Raw genomic sequence first — 22715 nt, 5'->3', positions numbered from 1 at the left:
GAGGGAGAAGCAGGCTCCCTGCTGAGCAAGGAGCCCCTATGTGCGACTCGATCCCAGGACCCTGGGAGCAAGACCTGAGCCAAGGCAGATGATTAGCCGACTTGAGCCACCCAGGCATTCCCCCACTAAGTGAATCTTAAAGAGATTTGAATTGGGATAATAAAGTTGAGAAATCAAAATACCTCAAAATAACTTCAAATAGTTTTACTTGGAAACTAATTAGAATTTGGCCCTGAGATCAACAAAAAATACATTTCCTAGATATTGGTGTACTTGTGCAAAGAAAGTTTCTGTATGTAAATACATGAATTAGTACTAATAATCTCAGTTTGTAAGGTTCTATTAAACGGTGTTATTTTACAGTTATAGAGTACTAAGTAGTTTACAATGTGCTTTAACATACAGTTCAGTTGTCTAATCACTTTATAAATTAAACACATTATCCTATTTGTTCCATAATCTCCGTATACCTTAATGAAAATAAGTATTATGTGCAGTTCATTCCATGTCTTATTTCAATTGTATGGGTTTTTTGGCATTGACATAGAAATGTTTGAGATTTAATAGAGATATTTTCCTCCAAAGAATATCTGTGGTATAAAGGAGGATGGAAGACATCACATGGGTCCTACCGTATGTTCTTGGTATTTGTCCTCTTCTTCCATAAATTCCTTTTATGAATATAAGATATATTGCAAAATTCCTGTGAAATCAAAACTTTAATATAACTTTTAATGACACTTGCCTCAAATAAGACAATTAATAAAAATCAACTCACTAAAAATGTGTTGCTTTATTTATCCAGTGTAAGTAACTTTTTTTTTAAGCATTTAACAACCAAATAATGTGTAATTTTCTAGCAAGTAGAAAAATATGGCAAAACTCCTAGACTATTATTTTGAGCCCTTTAATTTATATCAAAATCATGTGTTATAATAATCATGCAACTTAAAAACTACATATATGTAGAATAAGTCTTATGATCAAGATTAAATTATATTAAGCTCACCCAACAAGCATGGAATAAGTACTGAAATACATTCTGATCAAGGTTAAGGGCTCGGACGCCTGGGTGGCTCAGTGGGTTAAGCGACTGCCTTCGGCTCAGGTCATGATCCTGGAGTCCCGGGATCGAGTCCCGCATCAGGCTCCCTGCTCAGCAGGGAGTCTGCTTCTCCCTCTGACCCTCCCCCCGTCTCAAGTGTTCTCTCTCTCTCTCTCAAATAAATAAATAAAATCTTAAAAAAAAAAAAAAGGTTAAGGGCTCTTGCCTGCATGTAGAGTATTCCTATCTCAGAGATTAGCATGGAATTAGCCATTTTGTGTGTAACCTTTGGATAAATACTATTATCTTCTACTTTCAAAGATGGTGTTTCAAAATTGTGACTAGAATCTATGTATTTGGCTAAAGAGCTAAAATACTTAATGTTGTATTTTTCATACTGACCCCATATGAACTGTGTTTAGTATGTATGGCCAAAATTCAAAGTCATTGTCATCATGGTATTGTTTTTGTTGGGAAATGGCAATCTCATAGCTTCTAGCTATAGAATACTGCATTCATATATAGCCATTTATTTATTTAAAGTTAGAAATAAGTCAAAATGACAGAACTATTCATTCTGTGTGAAAAGTGTATTCCTTCTCTATGGGCAAAGAAAAGTGAACAGTGAAACTATGTTGGAATGTTGTTTTGCAGTCTCAGAGTTAGAATATGCTTTGAATAAATGAAATACATGATAACCTCATTTAAAAATTCATTTAATACTTCTGAAAACAGAATTAATAGTCTCAGTGCTTTTTTTTTTTAAGATTTATTTATTCACTTGAGAGAGAGAGACAGGGAGAGAGAGGGAGAGCACAAACAAGGGGGGAGAGACAGAGGGAGAGGGAGAAGCAGACTCCCCGCTGAGCAGGGAACCCCATGCGGGGCTCAATCCTGGGACCCCTGGATCATGACCTGAGCTGAAGGCAGGCGCTTAACCGCTTAACCAACTGAGCCACCCAGGTGCCCCCTCAGTGCTTTTCAATTACTAGTTTGCTTAATTCTCATAATAATCCTGTAAGGTAATGCTATGATTCCATCTGATTTAGAGATAAAAAAATTAAGGCACAGAGGATTAAGTTATTTGCCCAAGGTCACATGGTTACTTGCCTCACTTGGAATTAGGCAGCCTGGACTCATAGTGAAATCTACACTATGCTGCCTCTCTGAGATTGTGATATATCCATCTTATAAAAAAAACTAAAAAGTGAATATGGCAAGACATTGAATTCTTAAAGGGTGCAGGCATTTTTATAACTGCTTTATTTGTATTATTTCACTTACTTATCATAACAATCTTATGTGGTAGTAGAGCCAGGGAACCCAGCAAAGTGCTGTCTCTGTCCAGCCTCTCTGGACAGGGCCCATCTGGGCCCCTGCTGCTAAGGGAGTAGGCCTTAGACCCTGTCTACCTGGGAAGGGCGATGCTGTGGGCCAGCCACAGTGACCACATCCCTAGGTGGCCCACCTGCCCACCTGCAAATACTGAAGCCCCACCCAACCCAGCCCCCAAGGGAATACCCTGTCTAGAGGTGCTGAAGGGTGCACCCCCTCCTGACCCCTAGGACCTCCCCATTCTGTACCCCCATTTGTTTCTATCCCACTGATTTCTTCTGGAACCTTTGTCCTTTCCGAAGACATGGAAGATATGCCCTCCTCACAGTATATGTCCAAATGATCTTTTTTTTTTTTTTTAAAGATTTTATTTATTTATTTGACAGAGAGAGACACAGCGAGAGAGGGAACATAAGCAGGGGGAGTGGGAAAGGGAGAAGCAGGCTTCCCGCTGAGCAGAGAGCCCGATGCAGGGCTTGATCCCAGGACCCCGTGATCATGACCCAAGCCAAAGGCAGATGCTTAATGACTAAGCCACCCAGCCACCCCTAAATGATCTTTTTTAAAATATTTTTTTTTATCTCCACTAATTCAAAACATTTTGATATATGGTTTAAGGACAGTATGGAGAAAATCAAAGCCCACATCTATTTTAGTTAACAAGGAAACAGTGATTTAGAGGCTGCCCATTACATCAGGAAACTGGGTGCAAAGGGCCGAAATAAATTGCTCAGAGTTGCCCAGTAGGCAATGGCCAGCTTCCAAGACCAGGCAGTGTGTGACTGCAGTCCGAGGCTCTTGAGAATGCTTTTGCCAAAGGGACAAGAATCCTCAAAGACACTTGAGTATGTTCCCCTGCAGAAAGGACCACTGGTTCTTAGATGAGCACTGTCATCAATGGCTTTTTTTTTTTCCCCCATTTCCATAGTTTCTAAAGAGTTCTTCTGATGACACATCATTCTTTGGACGTGTTAATACATGATATCTAGTTTGAAGCTCTAACATCTGATTCAATCCATTTGTGATGGAATGTTTGGCTATTATACACCAGTGAGCAATTTTTGTTTTCCAGAGCAAATAAGTTCAGTATCCTGCTAAATCCATTTAACTATGCTAAGGTTTCTTCCAACCTTAAAATTCTATAATAGTTCTTATTTAAGAATGTAATGACTTATAATATAATTATTAAATTACCTGTTCCTTAGTCTGTATTGAATAATTATTTTAGGATTGTGGTCAATAACTGAAGAAATAAAACATTTGTATGTTTTATTATAGTATTATTTTGCTATTTAAAATTAAATATAAGTATAAAGGAATCTGTATTAGATCAGAACAAATAAATCAGTGATTTAGACTACACATAGTAAATTCTCCATAAATATTAGTTTGGTTTATAGTAACTGGGAGGGTACAGAAAAATATGTAACTGTATTTATGTTTATAAATTTTTATATAATAATATAATAATAATACATTTTTATATAATTGCACAAGATAATTCTGTTTATCAAACATGGTGCTCTTAAAATTTGAGTTATATAGTAATAAGATTTGCTGTGTCACTGTTTTTCATTCACTAAATTCCTCCCAGTTTAGTTTCTCTTAGGTTTAATTTAATCTTAAATTTAATTTAAATAACATTTTATCTTAAAATGTAAACACTGCCTTTACAATATGGGTAAATATTTGAGTAAATGTATTTCTGTGGAACTCTTGTATGTGAAGAAACTTTTATTAAAACATTACCATTATTGTTGATTGTAGCAACATCAGCATAAGGTATAGAGAACGTGATTGAAAAACTCAGGGCTAAGTCATGTTGATCAAAGAACTGTGAACTAGATGGCAGAACAGTTGAAACTGAACCCAGCCACGCTGATAGAAAGTTCAGTTCCTTCTCTGGGTTTTAGAAGCTTCATGATTAAAAATGAGAATGTAAGAACTATTCAATGACATTTTCCAAAATGCTAAATCCATGGTTTAAAAGTTAAAATTTGTCAATCTTCTAATCATATTAGTATTCCACAAATTGGCATATATCCTAGGACAAGGAAAAATAAAACCTCTAAGTATCTAATTATTCCCCAATAGTCTTATTCCTACCCCTCTTTCATATGATAATTCTCATTTTAATTTATTCTTTTGTAACTTATGAGTATAACTTTTTATTATATATCAAATAAAATATTTTACATCTGTGAGATAACAGATAGATACAAAACACTCATTACATAGATATTCTATTCTCTCTCAGGATATTATAGTGAAATGTCCACTTATGAAATAGGGAAAAACAAAACTTATTGAGATAAATTATCCTTTTTCCCCCCCACAGTGTCATAAATTAAACAAACATTAAAAAGTACTAAAGCAAAATTCCCAGTTAGAAAACATTATAGGAAGCTATTGTTATATAATTAACTATTTCTAATGGAACAATCTAGTATTGTTATTTAACAAATTTCATCTTCTAAAATATTTTAAATTACTTTCCTTATTCAAATGAGCTTATTCATTTATCTGCTTTTCATTCTCTTGATTTAATATTTTTCTCTTCACATCTAGCAGAGTATTCAGATACATGAAAAGATGATTAACAAAAGTAATCTGAAAGTTGGCCAAGTATGGAATTATTACAAACTTAGATATTATCAAAATTGAAAATTAGTGACTTCTAAAAAGCAGCTTTGTAGATTTGTATGCAAATGTGAATGGTTTAATTTGTTTAATTCTAAAACTCTTTAGACATTTTCACTATAATACAATGCAGAGCTTTTGTTTAATTATACAACATGGAGTAATAAGTTATTTCCTTGATGCTATATTGCAAAGATAAGGCAAGAACTTTGTTTCAATTCAGAACTTTGTTTGTTTACATTAAAAAACAAATGGCCTTTATTTCTTTTTTAGTTCCTTAAAACATGTCCACCTTTTATAATTCTAAGTTGTTATAAAATATATCAAAGATGCAAAATATATACATAGTATATGTTTATGGTTTAAAATCATAGAACGTTCTTCTATTCATCACCCAGCTTAAAAAGTAGAATATTATCTCCTTCTTTGAAAACTGTTTGTCCCTTTTCAGATCTGTCTGTACTGCTACCTCCTGAATTTGGTGTTTATAATTCTTTAAAAAAATAGTTTTACTGTGTATTAATGTATTCTTAACCTTAGGTTTATTTGCCTGCTTTATAAACATTATAGAAGTGGAATTATACTCTAAGTAATAGTCTGTATTTTTTGTTTGTTTGTTTAATAATGTATTTTTTATTGCTAATCTAATAAGTTCCATTCCTGTGCAATATCCCACTATGGTCTCTACCACATTTTATTTATTCCCATATCAGTGGACGTTTGTATTATTTGAAGTGTTAGCCCTTCCAAATGATGCTGCAGTGAACACCCTAGTGATTTTCTCCAGGGCAAAAAAACAACCAGGAATAGAGTTGCTGGGCCATATGGTGTTCACATCTTTAGATTTGAACTAGATTTACTAATGCAAAATTGATTTCCATAGTGGTTATATAAATAAATAGGTCCATCAGCAGTTTATAAGTGTTTTTGTTGTTGCACATCCACACCAAGAGCTTTCTCATGACATTTTAATTCTTGGCATTTAATGAGTACAGAAATTTTATCTCATATAAACTTGCCATGTTTATTTCATGGGGAAGAGAGGAGGAACTTATGTTGTAGGGCAGAATTCCACATAAGGAGATTGAATCTCTTGATTTGGGCAGCTAGTGTGAACAGTTATGGTTGGAATCAATTATTGCAATCAGAAAGGCAGCATAGTTTCTGTTCAAGACCTCACACTCAGCGAGCATCTGGTCTTAGTTGGAACTAATGGTTTATTTCTAGAGAAAGGAGACCTGGAATCTTTGATTGCAGAAGCAGTTTTTATTCTTTATATATTCACATTACAATGTGGAGAGGGAGAGCTTTTAGGGAAAGGTCACTTGAAAAGAGGCTTTCTCAGAATTCATCATCATCATCATCACTTCAGATTCTGTTTTCATACCTGGTGCTGAAGTCTGTAGTGCTTCTTCAAGGCAAGCCTGGTCTTACTGTTTTAGGAATATGGGTTGTAGGAAGAAATGTGTATGTTTTCAGTGGATTGGTAACACTAAGCCAAGCCCTAAGAATTTAAATGTGAATAAAACACACTGCAACAGTTGTTTCCGATTAGGGCACTGAGGGAATAAGATCTGGGAGAGTCAAAGCAAATCATAGGGCTTGGTTTTCTGCAAGATTGTGGAAAATACTAGGCAAAATTAATATCTTGGTAGGAAATTTCCCCTGGTTAGACTAAATTTATAGCTAAAGGAAAAGAAGATTGGGCAACAAAAGATTGCCATCTTAATAAGAATAAACCCAAGATATGTACATATTTTTTAACCTTTCTTTTCTCTGTCTGGTTTAGACCCCAACAGTCTATCTATTTTCAGAGCTCTTCTATGACTTATGACTAGGAATAACAAAATCCTTTTCTTAGGAAATTTTATTGCTGCAGTGGTTGTGTTTGGTTTCAGATATTACAGCGGTAGTGATAGGAGCCATAGTTTTGATATGTTCCTGTGTACTACTATCCAGCTGGAAGTATAGAAAGGTTGAGTACTATTAGAGGCTGAATTGTGTCCACCCCAGATTCATATGTCATAGTCCCAACCCTTAGTACCTCAGAATATGACTGTATTCGGAGGGCCTTTAAATAGATAATTAAGGCAGAATGAAATGAAGCAAGATCCATTTAACTTTATTTATTTAAATTTAACTGCATCAGTCAGTGAAAGTTAACTTGGATTGTACTGCTGAATAAAGAGCCATACTTAAAGCCATCATCAGAATATTGTTCATTTTGGCTTTCAACTAATCAGTTTAAAATAGGAAATTTTGTAGAAGAAAATGTTGTACATGAATTTATTCCATCATTTAATTCTATAAAGGAATATGACTTTGTTTGGGGGTTTTGATGTCTCTCTGGGGAGTTTAGCAATTAGAGATGGTTTTAAGTTTGGGGCATTTGTTATCATATCAGTTGTTCTCTGTGAATTATGTTAGACAGCATGAACATTACCTACCTGACTATTTATAGCTGGAAGTTCAGTGGGCTAAATACATAAAAGGGCTGAATAAAAGAGGGATGGACTATAGTACCTTATAAGTCATCATCCATGTGTAGTGTCTACTTTCCCCAGTCCTGGCTCCCCATGTTTTAAATAATGGGTCCTGCCCCTGTGAGTTACCCTGCATATTAGCAATTACTACAGTGTAACAAATTGTTCCCAAATTTAGCAGCTTTTTAAAACAACACATATTTATCATTCTATGGTTTCTGTGGAACAGGAACCTGATATTGGCTTAGCTCAGAGTCTGTCCTGAGTCTCTGATCAAGGTGTCAGTGATAGCTGCAGTCTACTTTGAGAGTAGTGAGATTTGAAAGCTAGATCATGGATGAACACTGCAGCTTGTCAAGCTCTTTATACCCTAGCGGCAACTGGGTGTCTCTGACTGCAAAGTCCTTGAACACTGAGCTCCCTTTATCATGGTTCCAGATTTCCATTGGTCTTCTGGTCTTCTGACCACACCCATGTGCCACCCCATTCCAGTTGTGACACATTGGATGTTCTGGATATGCTGTGATTCTTATATAGCTAGCCTTGGGGACACTTGGCTATCTTAAAGGGTGCTTCCAAAACATGCTACATTGTTGTTTCTCACCAAGCTGAATGCCTGAATGGAGGGCTTGAAGCCTCCACTAAGCTATGCTTTAAAAAGCATACTATTGTCTATAATATTTTCAGTTTCCTCCAAATTATCTGTATATTTCTACCACATGTCCACTTCAAGTAGCATCATTTATATGACCTCGTGGTGGCCTCTGTCAGGGGCTTTTAAGAAATTTAGAAAATTATTTCCTCTTCTAAATAATGTTTGACTTTCATTCCTTTCATCTTGGTATGATTTTTTTTTAAAAGTTACAGTTCTGGAATTAAAAAGTCTGTGTATTGTAGCCCATTGCATTTTAACTTCTTTTGGAGACTTAGTTCTAACTTTTTACCTTACAAAGGTATAAGAACCTATATTCTATGTAGTTTTGAAACCCAAAGCTCTAGATTACTGAGCCCTGGCAAAATCCTTTTGGGTTCAGCATCAGCTGGAATCATGTCCTTCCTTAATTTTTTTTTCAGTATGAATATTTAGTTTTCTGTTTTTCAAGCTCAGTTATTCATTTGACATTTTATCTACTGTTTTTGAATATGTAATGTTTTAATTTAAATATATAATGTTATAAATGTTTTACAGTGAGAGGGTTTTCAGAATATCTAGATGTCAGTATTACTGCCCGATTTTGTTTTGGAAGTGTCTATCATGTTTTTTTCTCTAACTGTAACTCCATTATAGTTTATTTTTTCTTCTATTTTTTCCTTGGTACTACCAAATTATTTCACCACATCTGTTGTTTTACCATTCCTTCTTTGAACCCATCATTCTTTTCTTTGAGAATTTTTCCTCCCCAACACATGGCTTCTACTTAATATCTGCAGTATCCCCTATAAGCAACTTCATTTCGCCTGATACTATTTTCACTGTTATTAACAACCCTTTTATATGGGTTATAGCATTGCATTGGAGCTGTTTCTAGTTGAATCAAAGGTGTTATTTCATCTTCTGGTTTTAATTCTTGTTGATGTGTTTATTTGAAAGAGGAAATTGCATTGTAGCAAAGAAAATGTTACCTGTAACATTTAAACATAAATATCTAAACATCTAAACATAAATAGAACAGTACAATTTTCAGCATTAACCTAAATGTGTTAGCAAGCAAAGTCCAAGTCAACTTTAACTAATCCCTCCTCCCCTCCTTTTTATTTATTCATTCATTTCTTTTCTTGTAACACATCCTGAAACTCTTCAAATTCCCTTTATTGAATAAGTGAAAACAAGACAAAGAGAAGATAAGATACTTTATGATGTAAGAAATAAAAAGATAGGTGTGTCTCCCTCACCCATATTTAACATTACCATAAAGATGGTGACTATGAGGAAAATAATAATTCATAATAATTGATAGATATGAATATGTTTCAAGTAAGGTAAACCTTAAGGCAGAGTGAGGTTCCTATTAAGACAGCTGTTTCTCTGCAATTCTTGTTACAATAGTGTTTCTTTTACTTTGCTGTGCTTTGCTTTTTGTTCTGCCTTCAAAGACTGGGAAATGACCATAATAGCTGTTTTCCTTGGGCAGTGAGCAGTGAGTGAATGTTGAGCTCCCTGTGGACTGAGCATTTTGATGCAAATTTCCTCAGAAAAAGAAACAGTGTGGCTGATTGCTGCAGAATCACTGTATCTCAGAGTATGGAATGCTTCACTGCTCTCTTATCCTGGGGCTGAGTATTAACTACACTATTGAACAGCAAGTGCTTATCATCCCTACCATTCAGGCCACATAAATCTCAGGAAAGAGACAATGTCCCTCCAGGGAGTTTAGTTAGCCCATAAAATGTCAAAAAAAAAAAAAAAAAGAAGAAGAAGAAGAAGAAAAATCAACCTATATTTAGTCCAAAGAACTGCACGAAACAAGGTAATTGGGACTATTAGAAAAATATTTATATCATTACTATCATCAAAGCAATTGATTTTCAAGAAATCTTTGTTTTTTGGGGCAGAAAAGAATACTTTCTTCAAAAGCATTTCAACCACACAAATAGAAACATTCTATAATTCTGTATAAATTTCACCTACTGCTATTATTTCATTGCATTGCCAAATATTCTCAGATACCTGCTAAGTGTACAGAAAACTCTGAGATGGACCAAGGAGAAGTATGAGATCAGATCCCACTCCTTGGGATTGTAGTTTTCCCCAACTCTTGTAGCTGTTCCTAATCCTGGGAGGCCCTAAGGGATCAGGGAGAAGGATTTAGGTCTGCAGTGTCCAGGTCACACTTTGGAGTAATGAGAATAACAAAGGTTTTGGAGTTAGACAGTTCTATTAGATTTATTATTAAAAAATTGTTCCATTATAGTGCATTGTTTTTTTTAAGTTTTTATTTAAATTCCGGTTACTTAAAATACAGTGTAGTATTAGTTTCAGGTGTGCAATGTGTGCAATTCGACACTTCCATACAATATCTGGTACTCATCACAAGTTAGTGCACTAATTTTTTAACTGGCACTATACTGAAAAAGAAATAGAATAATACATGCATGTAGTAAAATATTCTAGCCGCACAAAATTCTAGAATTAAAAGTAAATTTCCCTTGTACCTAGACCCTACCCTTATTCCCAGAGGCAAAATCATTATAATATCCTCATTCGACTATCATTTTAGAAGTAGGCATCATGTATTCAAGTATATACATTAGAATATGCTGCTCCAAAATATGCTTCTTTGGCAAATGGATTATTTTGAGCTGAAGGTCACTGAGAAGCAATAGATGCAGGAAAATCTCTAAATACTGGGCAAAAGTTTTCTTTTTGCAAAGGAAATTCCCATTTGTTGTAAAGGTGTCTCCATCTCCCACACCAGGAAGAGGAAGACTCCTAACAACCCTATCAATTGAGAAGGCAAAATCTTAAAACAACATAATAAAAACTATGAAAAAAAACTTATTTACCACTGTCTTCCAGGTCCTCTTCCCGAAACTTATCTCCTCCCTTCAGAAGCCCCAAGCCCCTTTTTCTTTGTTAGCCTAAATTGGTATATAAATCCATGTTCTAACCATTCCTTTGGGTTGCTCATTAATGGGTGCTCCCATGTGTACATGAGCAATGCACATGTTATTAAACTTCTGTTTATTTTTCTCTTGTTAGTCCTTTACCAGTCTAATTTTCAGGGCACCAGCTGGAGAACCTAAGATGGATAGAGGAAAAATATATTTTTCCCCTCTTCTACAATATAAAGTGTCAGTATATAGGAATATGTGTATGAATATTTACACAAATGAGTGTATCCTAAGTAAAAAACACAAAAGCAGTAAAAATAATTATTTCTATAAAAATCAGTCAAGGGATTCATAAAATAAAAGGATGTAAGATATGATACTATATACCTAAAATGAGTGTGGGGGGAGAGGAGTAAAGAATGGGTTCAAACTTGGGGCGCCTGGGTGGCTCAGACGGTTAAGCGTCTGCCTTCAGCTCAGGTCATGATCCCAGGGTCCTGGGATCGAGTCCCGCATCGGGCTCCCTGCTAGGCAGGGAGCCTGCTTCTCTCCCTCTGCCTCTGCCTCTCTCTCTCTCTCTCTCTCTCTGACTTTCATGAATAAATAAATTAAAAAAATTAAAAAAAAAAAAAGAATGGGTTCAAACTTAAGCAAGCATCAACTTAATATAGACTGCAATATACAGAGGTTATATACAAACCTAATGGTAACCACAAATCAAAAACCAGTAATAGATATGCAAAGGAAAAAGAGACAGGAATCCAAGTTATCACTAAAGGAAGCCAATAAACCATGGAACAGGGCAAGAGAAGAAAGAATCAGAGGAAAATTACTAAACAACCACAATACAAGTAACAAAATGGCAATAAATACACCTCTATCAATAATTACTTTGAATGTAAATGGACTAAACACTCCAATCAAAAGACACAGCGTGACAGAGGGAATAATGAATCATGGAACACTACATCAAAAATAAATACATACATACATACATACATACCCATCTATATGCTGCCTATAAGAGACACATTTCAGACCCAAAGACACCAGCAGAATGAAAGTGAGAGGATGGAGAAAACTTTATCCTGCAAATAGAAGTCAAAAGAAAGCAGGGGTAGCAATACTTATATCAGACAAAATGACTTCAAAAGAAAGACTGTAACAAGAGACAAAGAAGGATACTATATAATAATAAAGAGGACAATCCAACAAGAAGATATAACAATTGTAAATATTTATGCACCCAACATGGGAGCACCCAATTGCATGAAACAGTTAATGACAAACATGAAGGAAATAAGCGAGAGTAATACAATAATAGTAGGGGACTTTAACATCCCATTTACATCAATGGACAGATCATCCAAACACAAAATCAACAAGGAAACAATGGCTTTGAAACACTAGACTAGATGAATCTAATAGATATATTCAGAACACTGCATCCTAAAACAGCAGAATACACAAGCCCTTCAAGTGCAAATGGAACAGTGTCCAGAACAGATCACATATTAGGTCACAAAACAGGTCTTCTGCACATTGTTTTTTTGTTTAACAATATATTTGAGGTATATTCCTTATTAATACATGTAGGTCTTCCTGATTTTTTCTCCCAACTGCATGGCTCTGTCACAATTTTTTAAAACAATCCTTTAGTAGCATTTGAGGTTGTTTCAGTGTTTTATTATTACATATAATATTGAAATGAGTATTTTGTACATAAATCTAGATTTCAATCTTTTATATGACATATTACTAGAATTTTTCAACTAATAAAAAAAGCTGGACTTACATAAAAAGAGACTTTATTTGAAAAAACTCTTGCACAAAAGGGAAAGGGATTATTACAACACAGGAGGAAGCCACAACCTGAGATCTCCAGGTGTCTCAAAGGTCAGACAGAAAGGACTTTTCTCTGACAAGGAGGATTAAACAAGGCTAGAGAGAATTATTGTGAGGCAATGGGAAGAGCAGGTAGTGTTGTTACCATGTGGAACTCCTGGATCCTTCCTTGCCTTCTCTAAGCAAAGAATTCAGTTGAGACTGGAGAGAGAATAAAGTAGCAAAAGTTTCTTATTTAGCAAAAAGCAACAGTAACACTCCAGAGACAGAGGAGCAGGCTGATTGAGTTTCTCACTGAGTTCTTTTATGGGACTTTATTTGGTTTCTTCCCCTCCTTCCCCTGCCGCCCAAACATCTTGTCATTATCGAACCACTCTTGGATCTGCCTTGGTTTCTTCCCCTTCAACATTCTGTGCAAGTTTGTGTTAGTCATCTTCCCATGAGCGCCTAAGTGCAACCTGCAGTACGGGGTGCCGGCAAACCTCAATGCAGATTGTATTATAATGATATTATAATAACCTCCGGGTTACTAGCAGACACGGTCTTTCTTAAGTGTGCATGCTCCAAACTTGGGAATGTCCCTGTAGCCTTGCTCCGAAATTGGGAACATCCCTGTAGCCTGTATCTTCTGTGCTAAACCACAAAAGGAGCTGGTCTAAGGGAGATGGAATGGTCTTTGGGTGGAGACCGAGTGGTCCCTTGCAGTTGTTCATCTCTCATACTCCTTTCTCCCCTCCTGCTCACGTCTATCTAACTGCCTATTCCAACAGAGTCAAGAGGAAGTTTATTAGGGAAGTTTTTCACCTGAGGTCGGTGGATTTCCTGGAGGGGCCATTAAGAGGAGTGGTTCTGCATTGTAGTGCTTGTTTAAGTTCAGAAATAATTCAAGGTCCAAGTCCTGTGGCCAAGGGAGAAGCCTGATTAAAATCTGGTCAAAGCACATGAGTACACAGTTTGTCCAGATCCATCAATAGGAATAAATCATTCAGCTAATCATTTAGGAGACCAAAAAAATGTGAATTTGGACAGTCTGTGTCCAGACTTTTCATAGGTAAACAAAGGGGTCATCTTTAAGTCTATCTTATCTAAGCCATTTGCAGAAGGATGTTGCTTGCAGTAAGCTATTTCCCAGAACATAAAAGAGTGGGGGGATTTCTTAACCTTCATTGTTTTTCAGGAGCAAAAGGCTCTGAGAAAGTTCCAAATTGTCAAATTTGAGTGTCAGAATATTTGTATTTAAATTCTGTTAGTTTTTGTTTGCTTGTTTCTTATAATTTCTGTGTTGTTCTTTTATGGCCTTCTATCATTGCTACATTTAGTTCTTTAATTTTTTATACCATATTTATCTTTTCTCCAGTTAGATTTGAGTCTCATTAAAAGCAAAGACTGGCTTTCTAAATTTCTCTTTATTTTCCATTTAATTCCCACTCACTAAAATAATCATTTAGCAAATACATATACTCAAGCAGATATATATGCAAATAAGAGTAAGGGACCTAGAAAGCATTTAAATGCCTCTTCATGATAGGATTTAAAATTGCTCTAGAACACGGTTTTCAGTGGGATTTTGTGGAATCGTGGGGATCTATAATTTAATGCTATGAGTTCAGTGAGATAACATGACTTAAAAAAGCAAAACAAAAATGTTTCTTTTTAAACTTCACATTCCATACAATGCTAACACTTTCACACAGTGGTGGACCTTGATGGAGCAGCCCTACTAGCAATTTCATTAGAAATCCTTCAGTCCTTATGGCAATGAGCAGTAGGATTGAATTTATTTGGTTGTTATTTTTGATGTGAGATAGGAGAAGCCATTGATATTTGCTGAGAGTACAGTTTGTGGAAGGGAGGGCAGTAGGCTGGTGACATCAGATACCTTCTTGGATATCCAGATGACTTAGAAGAGTAAACCAACTCCACTGAGATAATAGAAAATCAGAGGGAAATTTCCATTGTAAAGACATTTTTACTCACTATGACTCAGTTTATCCTTTATATTTTGCTGTTGTAAACATTGTGAAGTATGGATTGTGTAGATTAGAAATGAATTGTATTATGATTTTTTGAAGTATTATGCAATTTTATCATTTAGCTATTCATTAGTGTTTAAGAAACATGTCTGATGACCCAGTGTGACCATTTTTCAAGGAAAGTGTGAGATGAAAGGGAAGATTCTATGCCTAGGATTGTTGACAATTCTGATTAAGTTGCTGATGAAAAATTATAATGTTCTGAGTCATTTTACTCAACAGTACAATGGGGAATGCAGTAAAAGTCTGTCTTCACATTGAAGGGTACTTAACAAGAACTGATATGATTCCATTATCAAAGAGCTCCAGAAGTTGTCACACTGATGACATGTCAAAGAGAGCTTCCTTATCCAAGCTGATAAGTCATCAGATTTTCCCAATAAATGTTGTGCTGTAGCATCTGTAAGATTTGTAAGGGATGGCAAAATTCAAGAAAAGTTTATCTTCTGAAATCACTGCCTGAACAAGCAAAGGCTTCATGTTTTGTCTTCATATCTGTGACAACAGCAAAAGAGATGCGGGGTGATTTTTCATACCAAATCATAAAATGTAATTTTTCTTTTTGCCTGATTCTCTTGGAATGCTTATTCTTTAAATTCAGCCACCATGCCATGAGGAAGCCCAAGAAGCCAGTGAAGAAATCTGTATGAAAGTTCCATTCCCAAAGCCCAAACCAAGTTCCTAGCTGTAGGCTAGCATCTTCTTGCTGTTTCCACAAAGCTCTGCCCAAATTGCCAATTTGCAAACAAAACAAAGGATTATTGTTGTTTTAAGCCATTAAGGTTTGGGTGCAGTTTGCTTCATAGAAATAAATAACTAGAATAGATTTTGGCATCGAGTGGAATACTGTCATGACAAAAACCCCAGGAAGTGGCATTGGCTTTGTAACTGCGATAGGTGATGTCCAAAAGAATTTCTAGAAAATTACTACTAAAAGTCTAAGGAAACTTTGGGGCAGTATTTGCAGTGAGGGCGTAAAGGAAAGTAAGGAAAATGTTACTGGAGGCTGAAACAAAAGGAAGCCTTGTTATGTAGTGGTAAGAGGTTTGACACACCACCTGCAGTAGGGTGAACCAAAGGAAATGTATTTTGTGAACTTGATGATGTAGGTAAGAAAATTTTGAGACAGAATATCGGATTGCTGACTTGCTTCTTCTAGATGTCCAGAGGAAAATGCAAGAGGAGGGAGATGAGCTTAAGAAAAGCCTATTAAATCTTTAGGTGAAATTTTCGGGATGTATAAATGAATCAGGACTTAATGGGTTTGAGATTAAATCAGAACACTGTTCTTTTAATCCCAGATGGTCCAGATAGCAAATTATTCTGAAATTAAGAAAGGGCATCTAGGGAAAAAACCCATTCAGAGAAGACTTGTGAGATCCTTGAAGACCTAAGGGAAAAACATTTACAGTATTGCGTCATAGACCCTTTCGAGGAGTTCTCAGAAAGATACAAGAGCATGTCTTACAAACTCTATTACAATGGTCTTCTAGGAATCTTAAAGCCATTGTCCCATAGAAATTTCACCCGAACAAAAGGTAGAGAAGGGCTTACCTTAAACTATGGATATGGCTTTTGTCTAGTAGAGTGGGTTATAAATTTTTTTTTTTTTAATTTATTTGAGAGAGAGAAAGAGATAGAGAGCATGAGAGGAGGGAGGTTCAGAGAGAGAAGCAGACTCCCTGCCCAGCAGGGAGCCCGATGCGGGACTCTATCCTGGGACTCCAGGATCATGAACTGAGCCGAAGGCAGTCGCTTAACCAACTGAGCCACCCAGGCACCCGGGTTATAAATTGATAGGCAACAAACCTAAAAGTTTTTGAAAAAATTGTACCAGTTTGAACTAAAATATCAAAAAGAGTATCAAATAAAAAAAAATGCCTTAGATTCTGAAATGATTGTGGCAGGAAGCAGGCAGAGAAAATTACTGCAAACACAGACTGTTTCCTATGGAAAAGGAAGAGTGACTCAGAGACCAAAAGCAATAGTCTGGAGGGTGGAGATAAGAGCTACAGAGAACAGTTCTCAGGCAGTAAATCTTAGCCCTAATCATGGAATTGACAGTATATTCCTTTCTGTATTTCAGAATTTTTATAGGCCAGTGGCTGCTGTGTCTTTTAAATTTCCTCCCTTCTAGAATTAGAGTGTCTATAGTAATGATCCTACCTATCCCTGTTGCCTATCTCACAAATATATGTGTGTGGTAGGTAAATAATATATCTTTAGGTTCTCAGTTCTTTAGATCAAGAGACATAGTACGTAGAAAGTTGTATGTAAGTAACCCTACCCAAAAGCTTCATCTACACCTAGACCTGATTGAGGTAACAAATTGTGGACTTCAAGCTGATGATGCTCTAATGGGATGTGTCTTAGGAAAGGGGAAAATAGTATTTTGCTTATGGGAGGTATTGAAGGTTTTATGATTAGAAAACAAACTGTGACATTGTATTTTCCAAAAATGGTTACCAAAATATCTCCCACTTCACATAGTCTTATTACAGCATGAGTTTGATACTTCTTGATTTGAAATGTTGGTTCCATGGATTCTTTGGATTTGGATAGGCTGTTTACTCTGGTAAAAGTGAGACATTTTGACTTCTGAGGTGAGGTCATGAATGTGATACTGCTTCAGCCATGTTCTTTTGGGGTACTTGCTCTTGAAATGTAACCACCATGCCACTAGGAGAGCCAAGCAACTCAGGGAGAGGCCCATATGGAAAGGACCTGAGGTCTCTGGCCCCACTTAAGTGCCCCCTGACAAATAGAACCCACTTGTCAGCCATGTGATTGAGCCAACTTGTAAGTATGTGCTCTAGCCCCCAACTGAGTGGATGCTATATGGAAACAGAGAAAGACTACCCTGCTGAACCTGCTAAATTGTAGAATTGTGGGGAAAACAGGTTACTTTGGTATTGAAAACCGCTATGTTGGGAGTATCTGTTATGCAAGTGGAAATAGGGATTTCCTGAGACCTGAAAATTATTTGAAGATTCATCCAAAATGGGAAAAATAGAGAAATTTGCCTCTAAAGTAAAATTCCTATTATCATAAGGTTATCATTTTTTTCCACCTTTTGGAGACAATACTCTTCATCTTTGTGGATTATGATTGTGATGAATTCTTATGAGAAGGTAATTAGTTTCATCTCCTTGAAATCCATGGACATGATGTCTATTTACTTTAGATATAGTGCTTTTAATTCAAGTGCTGAATAAAAGTAAAGCAGCAGAAGTCCCATGTGTTAAAATTTTAAATATCTTAATATTTTCAGTGTGTATCTGATGGTCTTGAGAAATACTGTACTTTCCAGAATAAGCCTGTAATTATGGACTCCTGGACTAAGAAGATAGCTTAACTATAATCAGCCAAATACCTGGTTATTCTCTGGAATAATGACAATATTACCAACTGTTAGTTAACACCTACAGCTTGACAGGTACTACATGCCACACATATTGAAGAACACTTCAATAAAATGACATGATATTTAAGCATAAACAAGTACATAGCTTAGAATATTCCTGAATGTAGGAGATATATTCTGTAGTCCCATATTTCTCTGAAAAAGTAAGAATGCCAATTTTTCAGTGGAATTTGGTATTGTGAAGATAGCAAAACATAACAAACAGTGGAGCATATTTTCAAAATTACATTAATTCAGTAAGAAGACCAACTGGTGCTATCTTGTGGCCCTGTTTTCATTGAACGTATTCAATTTCATTGAGTTAATTCAATTTTATTTCATTAGTGCCAACTGCTAAACCTTTTTAAATGTTGATTTCTTTCCAAATGTAAAGAAAATCCTTGGCAAATCCACTGTGTCTTACTGAATTTTGAAAGGTAGAAAATGAATCTTTATTGAAAATATTCTGTAAGAATCTGTTTGCAAAATTGAGTATAATTTCAAATTGTTAACTGGAAACTCAGATTTTATAATGTTGATAAAATAGCACTTGAAGGGCTATAGAACATGCCGTCCCAAAATACGCTATTTGGCATGACGGTTATTTTGAATCAAAGGCAATCAAGACCCAGCAGACTCAGAAAAAGCTCTTTACCTGTTACTTAAATGATTAAAAAAAGTAAGAATTTCTTCATTGGTGGGGGAAATCTCCATTTATAAAGGAAATTTATGTGAGAAATTTACATTCCTACACCAGGAAAAGAGCTAATACCAGAGACCATTTTTGCTTTGTTTACATTTCTTCCACTCACCTTCCAGTGAATCCCCTCCCCAGAAACCCTAACTCCTATCACTTTTCTTAGCTCAGGATGGTATGTAAGTCTCAACTGTTTGGCTGCCTTTTGAGTCTCATATCTTTGTGTGGCTCCCATGTGTATGTACATAATTTTTTTCCCCTGTTAATCTGATATATGTCAATGTAGTTCTTAAACCAGCCACAGAATCTAGAATGGTAGAAGGGAAAATTTTTCATCCCTTACACATTATATCCCAAAGCCCTCACTTGGGAACACAGAAAAAAAATATTAATAATCTTTAGAATATACAGCTCTTTCATTCCCCGTCTATGATAATGTAGGAGCTAAGGGCAGGCCACTCCAAGATGAGCCACTTGGGCATGAAGATTATTCTGCACTGAAAGCAATCAAGACCCTATGGGTTCAAGAGAAACTTTTGTTCCTCCCTTAACTACATAGAAGAATCTAGTTTGGGGGTCTTCCCAGAATAAGGGTTATTAGTAGAGATAAATTTTAACTGAGTGACTCATCTGTATGGCAGGGCAAACATCTACTCTTCTTATCTCCCCATGAAGTGCATTCCTTTCCTCTGAAGTCCCAGACCCCTGCCCCCTTCTCCTTAGTTCAGAATGACATATAGACCTCATTTTGCCTGTCTTTGGGCTTTTCCTATCTGTGTGGATTCCCTGTATATACTTGGTTAAATTTGACTTTCTCATGTTAATCTGTCTCATGTCAATTTGATTCTTAGTCCAGCTAGAAGGACCCAAGAGGACAGGAATTCTTGCTCCCCAACTGTAATTTATGTGCAGAAAAGAACATAATAATAATATTTGATTGGAAAAGCTGTATCATGACTAAAAGTCAATTAGTGGGATATTAGCCTCAAGGAAAATATGATTTTTGCTTAAAATGAAGTATTTCACATTTCTTTCCTGAGTATAAAATGTAATAATTAGGAAATGCCTATAACTTCAACCATAAAAAAATTTAAGATTTGCCTTTCTAATTGTCTTGAAATTTTAAAATTTATTTTATAATCAATCTTCACTTTTCCCCATTCTTCTTTATTTTTATTACAAGTTGTTGATTTGTGTTGCTTATATTATCTTATTGTTTTCAAAACTTTTGGAATTTATTTTTTTACCGATGATTTTTAAAAACATTTCTGGCAGAATATCTCACATAAGATTTTTTATAAAGCGAATCATGAAATTTCAATTTATGTAACAAAAAGAAATGCATTGATAGATATTTTTTCACTTTTATATAAGACCATTATATAATTATAAAATATCATCCATGTTCTATAGTTTAGAACATGTTTAGAACAGTTTAGAACATGGAGAATAGTTAAACATTTCTTATTTTCTTTCTATCTTTTTCATAATGACATCCTTCAACTTCATCTGACTTCCTGGCTTAAGTATGAACATCAGAGCTAAATATACAGGAAGTTAAAAATGGAGCTGAAGGTATAGGTGGGAAGGAGGAATGTAAAGAATTATCATTATTTTTATAGCATGAATTACCATGACACTACCTTTCATATTTTATAGAGCCACCGATATTGCAAATTTTAGATTAACCCAGAGATATAGTTACTTTCTTCTTTAAGAAACTGGACCACAGACTTTTTCTAGGACATTTTGTGACTTTGTTTGAAAGTTAAAGCAACATAACAGGTTAAGATGGTAGAATAGTAGGAGGACCCTATGTTTGCCTCATCCCTTGAACACAGCTAGATAAATATCAAGTCATTCTGAACACCCAGGAAATCAATCTGAGGACTGAGAAAAAAAACTCCAACAACTAGAGGGAGAAAAGAGGCCACATTGTGGAAGGTAGGAGATGGGGAGATGTGATTGGGGGAGAAAAGAATAGTGGGTGTTGCAGAGGGGAGGGATCCCTGATCAGGGAGAGAGGAGAGAAAGAGAGAGAGAGAGAGAGTGAAGAGAGTGTAAGGCATTGTGTAAGAAAAACACCTCCCCAAAACCTTAAATGGGGAAAATGAGAGGAGCTAATTATTGCAAGTTTTTACAAGCAGCAGAGCTCAAAGACTAAAGTTTCAGAAATCCACGCCATCGCTTGGTGGAGCCTGATGGGTATAGAGGTACACCTGTGGAGGAGGAGGGCAAAGGTCAGGAGCCAACAGCGTGGTCTGAGGATCCCCTGGGTTACACTGGGAGAGACAGTTCCCCTTCGTGGAGTGTGTTTGGGAGAGGTGGCACTGTCTCTCTAGGGACAAAAGAGTTAGCAGGTGCCATTGAAATGCCCCATTCATTAGCACCAGAGCAGAGATACCTGCTGAGGGCAGCTAACCTGGATACTGGCTTTTTGCCACATTTTACCATGAACTCCAAGCCCCTGCACATTGGGGGCTTTTTGGGACTGCCCTTTTGGGATGAACCTGCACCAGCCACAGTGCTGTGAGAACCTACCCCGGAGGATCAGTATAGGTCCATGACATGCAGGCTCCCTAAAATTTGGAGTTTTAAAACTGATACAGGAATTCAGCAAAGTGGCAGGATATAAAATCAACACACAAAAGTCTTTTGAATTTCTATACACTAACAATGAAGCAGCAGAAAGAGAAATGAAGGAATCAATCCCATTTACAATTGCACCAAAAACCATAAGATACCTAGGAATAGACCTAACCAAGAGCTATTCTCCGAAAACTATAGAACACTTATGAAAGAAATTGAAGATGACACAAAGAAATGGAAAAACATCCCATGCTCATGGGTTGGAAGAACAAATATTGTTAAAATGTCTATACTACCAAAGCAATCTATACATTTAATGCAATCCCTATCAAAATACTACCAGCATTTTTCACAGAGCTAGAAGAAACAATCCTAAAATTTGTATGGAACTATGGAAGACTCCAAATAGCCAAAGCAATCTGGAAAAAGAAAAGCAAAGCTGGAGGCATCACAATTCCATACTTCAAGGTATATTACAAAGCTTTAGTGATCAAAACAGTATGATAGCAACACAAAAATAGACACATAGATCAATGGAACAGAACAGAAAACCTAAAAAATGGAACCCACAACTACATGGTCAACTAATCCTCAACAAATCAGGAAAGAATACTGGAATAAAGAATAATTGAAAAAAGACAGTCTCTTCAACAAATGGTGTTGGGAAAAATGGACAACCACATGCAGGAGAATAAAATTGGCCCACTTCCTTATACCATACACAAAAAAAACAATTCAAAATGGATGAAAGACCTAAATGTGAGATAGGAAACCATCAAAATTTTGAGGAGAACAAAGGCAGCAACCTCTTTGACCTCAGCTGTAGCAACTTCTAACAAGACATATCCATGGAGACAAGGGAAACAAAATGAACTATTAGGACTTCATCAAGATAAAAAAAAACTTCACAAAAAAGGAAACAATCAACTAACCTAAAAGGCAACCTATGGAATGGGAGAAGATATTTGCAGATGACATATCTGATAAAGGTTACTATCCAAAATCTATAATGAACTTACCAAAATCAACACCCAAAAACCAAATAATCCAGTTAGGAAATGGGCAGAAGACATGAATAGACATTTTTCCAAGA

The sequence above is a fragment of the Leptonychotes weddellii genome, chromosome 1 (genome assembly GCF_054177405.1).
Source record: "Leptonychotes weddellii isolate Sample4059 chromosome 1, ASM5417740v2, whole genome shotgun sequence".
Lineage (NCBI taxonomy): Eukaryota > Metazoa > Chordata > Mammalia > Carnivora > Phocidae > Leptonychotes > Leptonychotes weddellii.
This window is presented reverse-complemented; position numbering follows the sequence as displayed.